Raw genomic sequence first — 8,235 nt, 5'->3', positions numbered from 1 at the left:
CACTGATTGTCTGTCTCTATCACCAATCACATGTCCCTATCACTGATCAGCTGTCCCTAGCTCCGATCTTCTGTCCACAGTACTCATCATCTGTCCCTAGCACTGATCATCTGTCCCTAGCACTGATTGTGTGTCCCTAGCACTGATCAACTGTCCCTAGCACTGATTGTGTGTCCCTAATACTGATCATCTGTCCCTAGCACCGATCATCTGTCCCTAGCACTATTCACCTGTCCCTAGTACTGATCACCTGTCCCTAGCACTGATTGTGTGTCCCTAGCACTGACTGTGTGTCCTTAGCACTGACTGTGTGTCCCTAGCACTGATTGTGTGTCCCTAGCACTGATCATCTGTCCCTAGCACTGATTGTCTGTCCCTAGCACAATTCACCTGCCCCTGCCACCAATCATCTGTCCCTAGCACTGATTGTGTGTCCCTAACGCTGATTGTGTGTCCCTAGCACTGACTGTGTGTCCTTAGCACTGACTGTGTGTCCCTAGCACTGATTGTGTGTCCCTAGCACTGATCATCTGTCCCTAGCACTGATTGTCTGTCACTAGCACAATCCACCTGTCCCTACCACCAATCATCTGTCCCTAGCACTGAGCTTCTGTCCCTAACAGTGATCACCTGTTCCTAGCACTGATTTTGTCTCCCTAGTACTGATCAGCGTTCCCTGGCACTGATTGTCTGTCTCTGTCACCAATCACATGTCCCTAACACTGATCAGCTGTCCCTTGCTCTGATCTTCTGTCCCTAGTACTGATTGTCTGTCCCTAGCACTATTCACCTGTCCCTATCACCGATCATCTGTCCCAAGCACTGATTGTGTGTCCCTATCACTGATTAACTGTCCCTAGCACTGATTGTGTGTCCGAAGTACTGATCATCTGTCCCTAGCACCGATCATCTGTCCCTAGCACTGATTATGTGTCCCCAACACTGATTGTCTGTCCCTAGCACTATTCACCTGGCCCTAGTACTGATCATCTGTCCCTAGCACTGATTGTCTGTCCCTAGCACTGATTGTGTGTCCCTAGCACTGATCATCTGTCCCTAGCACTGATTGTCTGTCCCTAGCACTATTCATCTGTCTCTAGTACTGATCATCTGTCTCTGGCACTGATTGTGTGTCCCTAGTACTGATTGTCTCTCCCTAGCACTATTCACCTGTCCCTAGCACTGATCATCTGTCCCTAGCACTGATTGTGTGTCCTTAGTACTGATCGTCTGTCCCTAGCAGTGATCAACTGTCCCTAGCACTGTTTGTCTGTCTCTATCACCAATCAGCTGTCCCTATCACTGATCAGCTCTCCCTAGCACTGATCTTCTGTCCCTAGTACTGTTCATCCTTCTCTAGCACAGATCATCTGTCCCTAAGAGTGATCATCTGTCCCTAGTACTGATCATCCTTCTTTAGCACAGATCATCTGTCCCTAACAGTGATCATCTGTCCCTAGTACTGATCATCTGTCTCTATCACTGATCATCTGTCTTTTCTAGCACTGATAATCTGTCCCTGGCACTGATCATCTGTCCCTAAAAGTGGTCATCTGTCCCTAAAAGTGGTCATCTGTCCCTAACATTGATCATCTGTCCCTAGTACTGATCATCTGTCTTTAGCAGTGATCATCTGTCCCTAACAGTAATCATCTGTCCGTAGTACTGATTATCCGTTTGTAGCACAGATCACATGTCGCTAACAGTGATCATCTGTCCCTAGCACTGATCTTCTGTCCCTAGTACTGATCATCTGTCCCTAGCACTTTCTTCTGCCTCTAGCAGTGATTTTCTGTCCCTAATGTAATTTAGTTTTGAAAAGAACTGCCTAAGAGGTACCAATTTTATACATATGAAAACAAGACACTACCTCCTGTTAAATCTCTACGGCTCGATACCCTTAAAGCTACCGCAAAAAATTCCCGCTGTGCACCTTTTGAGGCTGAACAACCTTACTGGCTCCAAACCCTCTTTTTTAACCCCTGAAAGGTACTACGAGCATCCCCGTCATTTTTAAATAGTTGGGAGTTTCTACGGAATAACTCATTCAATTCTTCCTTGAATAGTAGATCTTTTTTAGAAATGTCAAGCAATTTCAAGTATTAGTTCAGCTTTGTAGTTCAAGACATTTTCGACCCTGGGTATATTACAAAAACTCGATATTCCTCCACTTACGTTGAACATATTCGTGCTCTAACTCCGTCGTCAGTTAAAGTCCGCACAAATTACAATGAAACCCTTTGAAAGTATTCCATATCTTTCAGAAATATTGAGCGATTCTAAATTTAATACTTTGTTTTTTTGGTGGATGCTTGCCTTCCGCGTACTATAAAAATATTAATCTCTTGTCAAGAGCAAGGTTGTTCAGAAAACGAGGTATCATTAAGCAATTCCTCTTGTATACATTGGATTTGCTTCTGTTTAAAACCAAATGTTGTAAAAACTATCAATAATTACAATCCATTGTACTTGAGTTCATCAATTAAAATGTTTGTTACGGACACTAGCCAGGCCAATCATGATTAGTTAATAATTGTCTCTTTATCTTAGTTACGAACGTAGTTACAATGTTTACTTCTTTTTTATTGGTTTTGTAATCGGACCTTTAAGTGTCACCACGCGCATATAAAAGCTGAGTTAGCGTCCCTTTAAAGTAGTTTTTCTTTCCATCTCGCGTGGCCTTGTCAACCTTGAACTCTTGATGTTTTTTGATTTCCTAACCCTTGGCTCAAGCGGGACCGATATGTGAGTACCTTTGTCATTTTGATTAAGTTACGTTTTATAGCTATGGGCGAAGGAATACAAAGGAACATTTGTACAATGCTAACTGATTTGTAATCATCTAAATTAGAAAATGTTCTGAACGTTACTAGAGTGAACGCCCTCCTTTTAGGCTCGAAAGCATTGAGCTGTTAATCAGTTCCTTTTGTTGTGTATTTCTGTTATCGAATCTTATTTAGTATCTTAGCGTGGTATTCACGCTGGCTATTTTTTGATGTATTGCTATTCAATTTCGTTATGTTATCGATTCCTGATCGTTAGTTTGTCTCGTGTAAGTTTTGATTATTTGTTACGCAACTTTACCGCTAAATCATAGAAATTCGTTAGATATTGTTATTTCAATTTACGATCGTTTATTTTGATGCAATAAATCGCCGATAACCGTCAACTTTGGTTTCCGTGGTTTACTTGTTTACCCTTGAAGACGACCTTTTAAGTAGTCCCACCCACTAGTTTGTCGCGACACGCCTAGAGCTCGTTTTGTTTCGTCTTGTTTTGGAATTTGCCAGTCGCTGCAGACGCTACAATGTTGATGTTTACTTAGTAGGTCGTAATCTTTCTTTTTTTTTTTGTTACATATAATGCTCCTAAATCTAAAGCCGTTTTTTTGCATTTAGAGTTTCCTAATAATTTAAATCTGCCTATCCCTACCGGCATCCACATGCAGTTTTCGATTGCCTTTTGTTTTTTCTGCCAACTCAAATATGTAGATGTAGATTACTCGATAGAGATCTCGAGCACATGCAATCTTTAAATAGAACGTGTGTAGCGGTTATGGACCATAAAAAATGACCTCCGCTCCTTCGCGTTCTTTAGTTCCTTTCAGTGTGTTATTCGGGCTTCGCGCTTATTAAAATGTCGAGCTCATAATTGTTTAGTGGCTGCACTCTGAAAGTTTGGAGTGCATGAAAGAAGCGCAACTCTAGTGCTCTCCAAACTTCCCACGAAAAGACTCAGTGTTTTTAGGCAAGACACTTTACTTTTACAGTGCGTCTGTCTACGCGGAACTATAAATGGATACCGGACTACCGGTGAATTTGATGGGGAAACCTAACAATGACCTGTGACGGACTTAAACACAAAGACGCACTATATAAGTAAAAAGACCTAGGCTCATTTGTCAATCACCGTTGAAGTGCGCGGATCAAATCTAAAATGGCGAGTGATTTGAATACTCGAAAGGTAAGCTGTAAATGAACTTAAGTGTCGGTGTCTCTACTTCTCTCTATTTCAGGGAATCATTTTTTCAATAGGATTATAAACGGATATTCTTCCACTGTTCTCAATGTCCATGCGAATAATTGATCTATTTGTAATGTCAAGCTGATCCCAGCGGGTATTGTAGAATACTGTCAGAGCGTGAAGCAAGTTTTTTTGGGTGAATTTAAAATTAGGGGGAGGAGCTTATGCCCTTTTATAGCGCGCGTATCCCGCTATTTTTGGGTATTAGAGAACCCTTGATCTACCACTCCCAGATAGGAATTTTCAAGCCACATGGGTAGTATTTTTTAATCTTACAGAATTTAGTTTATTTTATTTAACAGGTGAAGCCTGTTAGGCATAGGGACGGATATATGGACATCAGAATGCATACAAGAAACTAAGTTTTCACAGTCAAATGTAACTCTCTTTATTATTAAAAAGACAAAATGCTGTTATCATTATTATTACTACTGTAAGAAAATTTGCAACTAAAAATCAATAATGGTAGTAGTAGTAGTGAGTGAGTACAATTCCGCCTGTAATCATGCATACAAGGGATTAACAAAATGTGACGACTGCGGAGAGGATGTCCGATTTGTTGATCACGAGTACCGACAACCCACCATCCAGCAGACCTATCTACGTAGCCTATCATTATTATGGGGCAGGACACTACGATTCCACGAGATCATTAGGTAACAAAACACTATGAACTGTATGCATAGAAAGAGAATGAACAAAATTTATGTGGAGAAAATCATACACGGTATCCGGGAATGCGTTCTGAGAAATATTGAAAACAATGACTCAAAGGTTTTCGTATTTGCCATATGTCCAAGGTTTGATTTATAAGATCCTCGTAGATATTTAAACAATAGCCTCCACTGATTTGGCGAGGAACTGATATGATCAGATAGTTGTCCGCGGATATTAACTGTTCCGAGACACGAACAGTTTTCCGAGAGCGAAGCGCGGGGAAAACCGTGAGCTTTGAGGAAAAGATAATGTCCAATGGACAAATATCCAAGCATATTTTCCGCGCAAAATAGAGGCTATTGTGTTTATTATCCTTCAAAAGGTTTTCACATAGCCTACTCAATTTTGAAGCCTTTTGCTGTAAAGTTTTAACACTTAAGAATTTGTGTGGGCGTTTAAAATGTTAAATTCTATTCAAACAGGCTCTTTTCTAGCGGTGAAAACTAAACGTGCGAAGGTAAATTCTAAAATTCGAAACTTTGGGAATATCACTTGGGGTATATTCTAGGTTATTCCCGAGATTTAACTGGAAAATATTCCGAATAACGTGACGAGTTTACACCAATAATCACGGGCGTGAAAAAATATTTAAAAAAGCGGTAAAATAACATCAAAACTTACATGAAATTAACGCGTTAACCCATGATATTTAAAATCACTTTTTTGCGGTCTAGGTGTACGTAGTAAGGATGAATCTAATGAGGAACAAGAACCGGAATGCCAGCCTGCCAAGGAAACGGGATGCAGTTGTGGCAGTAACAAAAGTCACGAAATAGAGCAGCATGTATCAACAAGGGAGGAAAGTCTCGCTGTCCTTGTGTTAAAAGAGGCCTATGCAAGTGACCTATGCAAGTGACGCTCCTGTGGCAATGTTGACGAGAAAAAATTGACGAAGAAATTGACGCAATGCCGGTGCGGAGAAGCAAAAAAAAAAAAAGATAATGTAGAACAAACAGTTTCTTGCGTAGACGTTACAGGGAGAAACGAAACAAAATGCCCGTGTTTTACTGCTGGTTTAACATGCAAAAACTGTAAGTGCCACAACTGTAAGAATAGTTTTGGCATGAATACTACCGACACTCCCACAAAAGGTAATGGCCAAGAAAAAAAGAGGAAGTCTACGCTCTCTACTCCACCTTCTCTTAAAAGGCGTCGATGAACTGAATATTTAAGGGAGAATAACATTGATAATATTGCGGCGGGGTGGAGTCAGCTAGAGAACTGTGTTCTTGAAATTACAGAAAATTTTATTTCCTCTTCTAATTTAGAACACACTAAAAAAAAGGATATGTACTCTGTACAATTTTGTGATTGACAGTGACTTTGCAAAATGCAATTCCTTCCGTTTTAATGGCCGCAAAACCCTCGCACAGATCCACCGGTAACTAGCTTATATAAATAGAAGGACGGATGCTACATGGCGTTTGGCTAGTGGAGGATCGAAAAGCTAGTTTCAAATAGTTAAGTAAAAATGTCGGGGATGATGCTTCGAAGTAGCTTAGAGGTCTTAGAGTTTTGTTTTATTCAGCTTAATATCATAACTCATTTGTTAATTAAACGCAGTAAACAATGAAAAATAAGGTTGTTACGAAAAGTTGGAAAGTTTCAATCGTTATCACGTAAGAACTCATTCCTCAACAGAACCTGTTGGATCCTTAAGAACCCATAACTGAGTGGAGTGAAGTATTTTTTATAGTTTCATTTTGCTCTGTTTAAAGAATATCAAAGTTCTGTTTGAGAATCCAATTGTTTTTATTCATAAAGGTAATGCTTGACGATTTAAGGACGTGTTATCATTGTTGCTACTAAAACTGTTTTGTTTACGAATAAACTCTCCAGTGAACACTTAATTGTAACAAGTTTTCTTTTCTTTCGCCACACTTCCACAATCCTTTAAGGTTTAGTGATCAGTGCTGAGAAAAGATAATCAGTGCTTAGGACGGGCAATCAGTGCTAGGGACATATGATCACTGTTAGGGACAGATGATCAGTACTAGGGACAGATGATCACTGTTAGTGACAGATGAAAAGTGACAGGGACAGACGATCAGTGGTAGGGACAGATGATCACTGTTAGAGACAGATGATAAGTGAGAGGGACATATGATAACTGTTAGAGACAGATGATCAGTACTAGGGACAGATGATCACTGTTAGCGACAGACGAACAGTGACAGGGACAGATGATCAGTGCTAGGGACAGATGATCACTGTTAGGGACAGATTATAAGCGATAGGGACATATGATAACTGTTACAGACAGATGATCAGTATTAGGGACAAATGATCACTGTTAGGGACAGATAATGTGATCACTGTTAGTGACAGATGATCACTGTTAGGGACAGATGATTAGTACTACGGACATTAGTGACCGATGATCAGGGCTAGGGACAGATGATCAGTATTAGGGACAGATGATCTGTGCTAGGGACAGATGATCACTGTTAGGGACAGATGATCTGTGCTAGAGACGGATGATCAGTACTAGGGAAAGATGATCACTGTTGAGGAGAGATGATCAGTGCTAGGGACGGATAATCAGTGCTTGGGACAGAAGATCACTGTTAGGGACAAATGATCAGTGCTAGGGACGGATAATCAGTGCTAAGGACAGTTAATCAGTGCTAGGGACACACAATCAGTGATAGGAACAGATGATCAGAGCTAGGGACAGATGATCAGTGCTAGGGACAAGATTAGTGCTAGGAAAAGCTGATCAGTGATAGGGACAGGTGATTTGTGATAGGGACAGACAATCAGTACCAGGGACAGCTGATCAGTGCAAGGGACACACAATCAGTGCTAGGGACAGATGATCGGTGATCGGGACAGGTGAATAGTGCTAGGGACACACAATCAGTGCTAGGGACTGATGATCAGTGCTAGGGACACACAATCAGTGCTAGGGACAGATGATCGGTGATCGGGACAGGTGAATAGTGCTAGGGACACACAATCAGTGCTAGGGACTGATGATCAGTGCTAGCGACACACAATCAGTGCTAGGGACAGATGATCAGTGGTAGGGACAGATGATTAGTGCTAGGAACAGGTGAATAGTGGTAGGGACAGACAATCAGTGCTAGGGACACACAATCAGTGCTAGGGACTGATGATCAGTGGTAGGGACAGATGATTAGTGCTAGGAACAGGTGAATAGTGGTAGGGACAGACAATCAGTGCTAGGGACACACAATCAGTGCTAGGGACTGATGATCAGTACTAAGAACAGGTGAATAGTGCTAGGGACAGACCATCAGTGCTAGGGACCAACAGTCAGTGCTAGGGACAGGTGATCGGTGCTAGGGACACACAGTCAGTGTTAGGGACAGTTGATCAGTGCTAGACACACACAATCAGTATTAGGGACAGATGATCGGTGATAGGGACAGGTGAATAGTTCTAGGGACAGACAATCAGTGCCAGGGACAGCTGATCAGTGATAGGGACAGGTGATTGGTGATAAAGACAGACAATCAGTGCCAGGGACAG

This window comes from Orbicella franksi, chromosome 7, assembly GCF_964199315.1.
Source record: "Orbicella franksi chromosome 7, jaOrbFran1.1, whole genome shotgun sequence".
Classification (NCBI taxonomy): Eukaryota; Metazoa; Cnidaria; class Anthozoa; order Scleractinia; family Merulinidae; genus Orbicella; species Orbicella franksi.
This window is presented reverse-complemented; position numbering follows the sequence as displayed.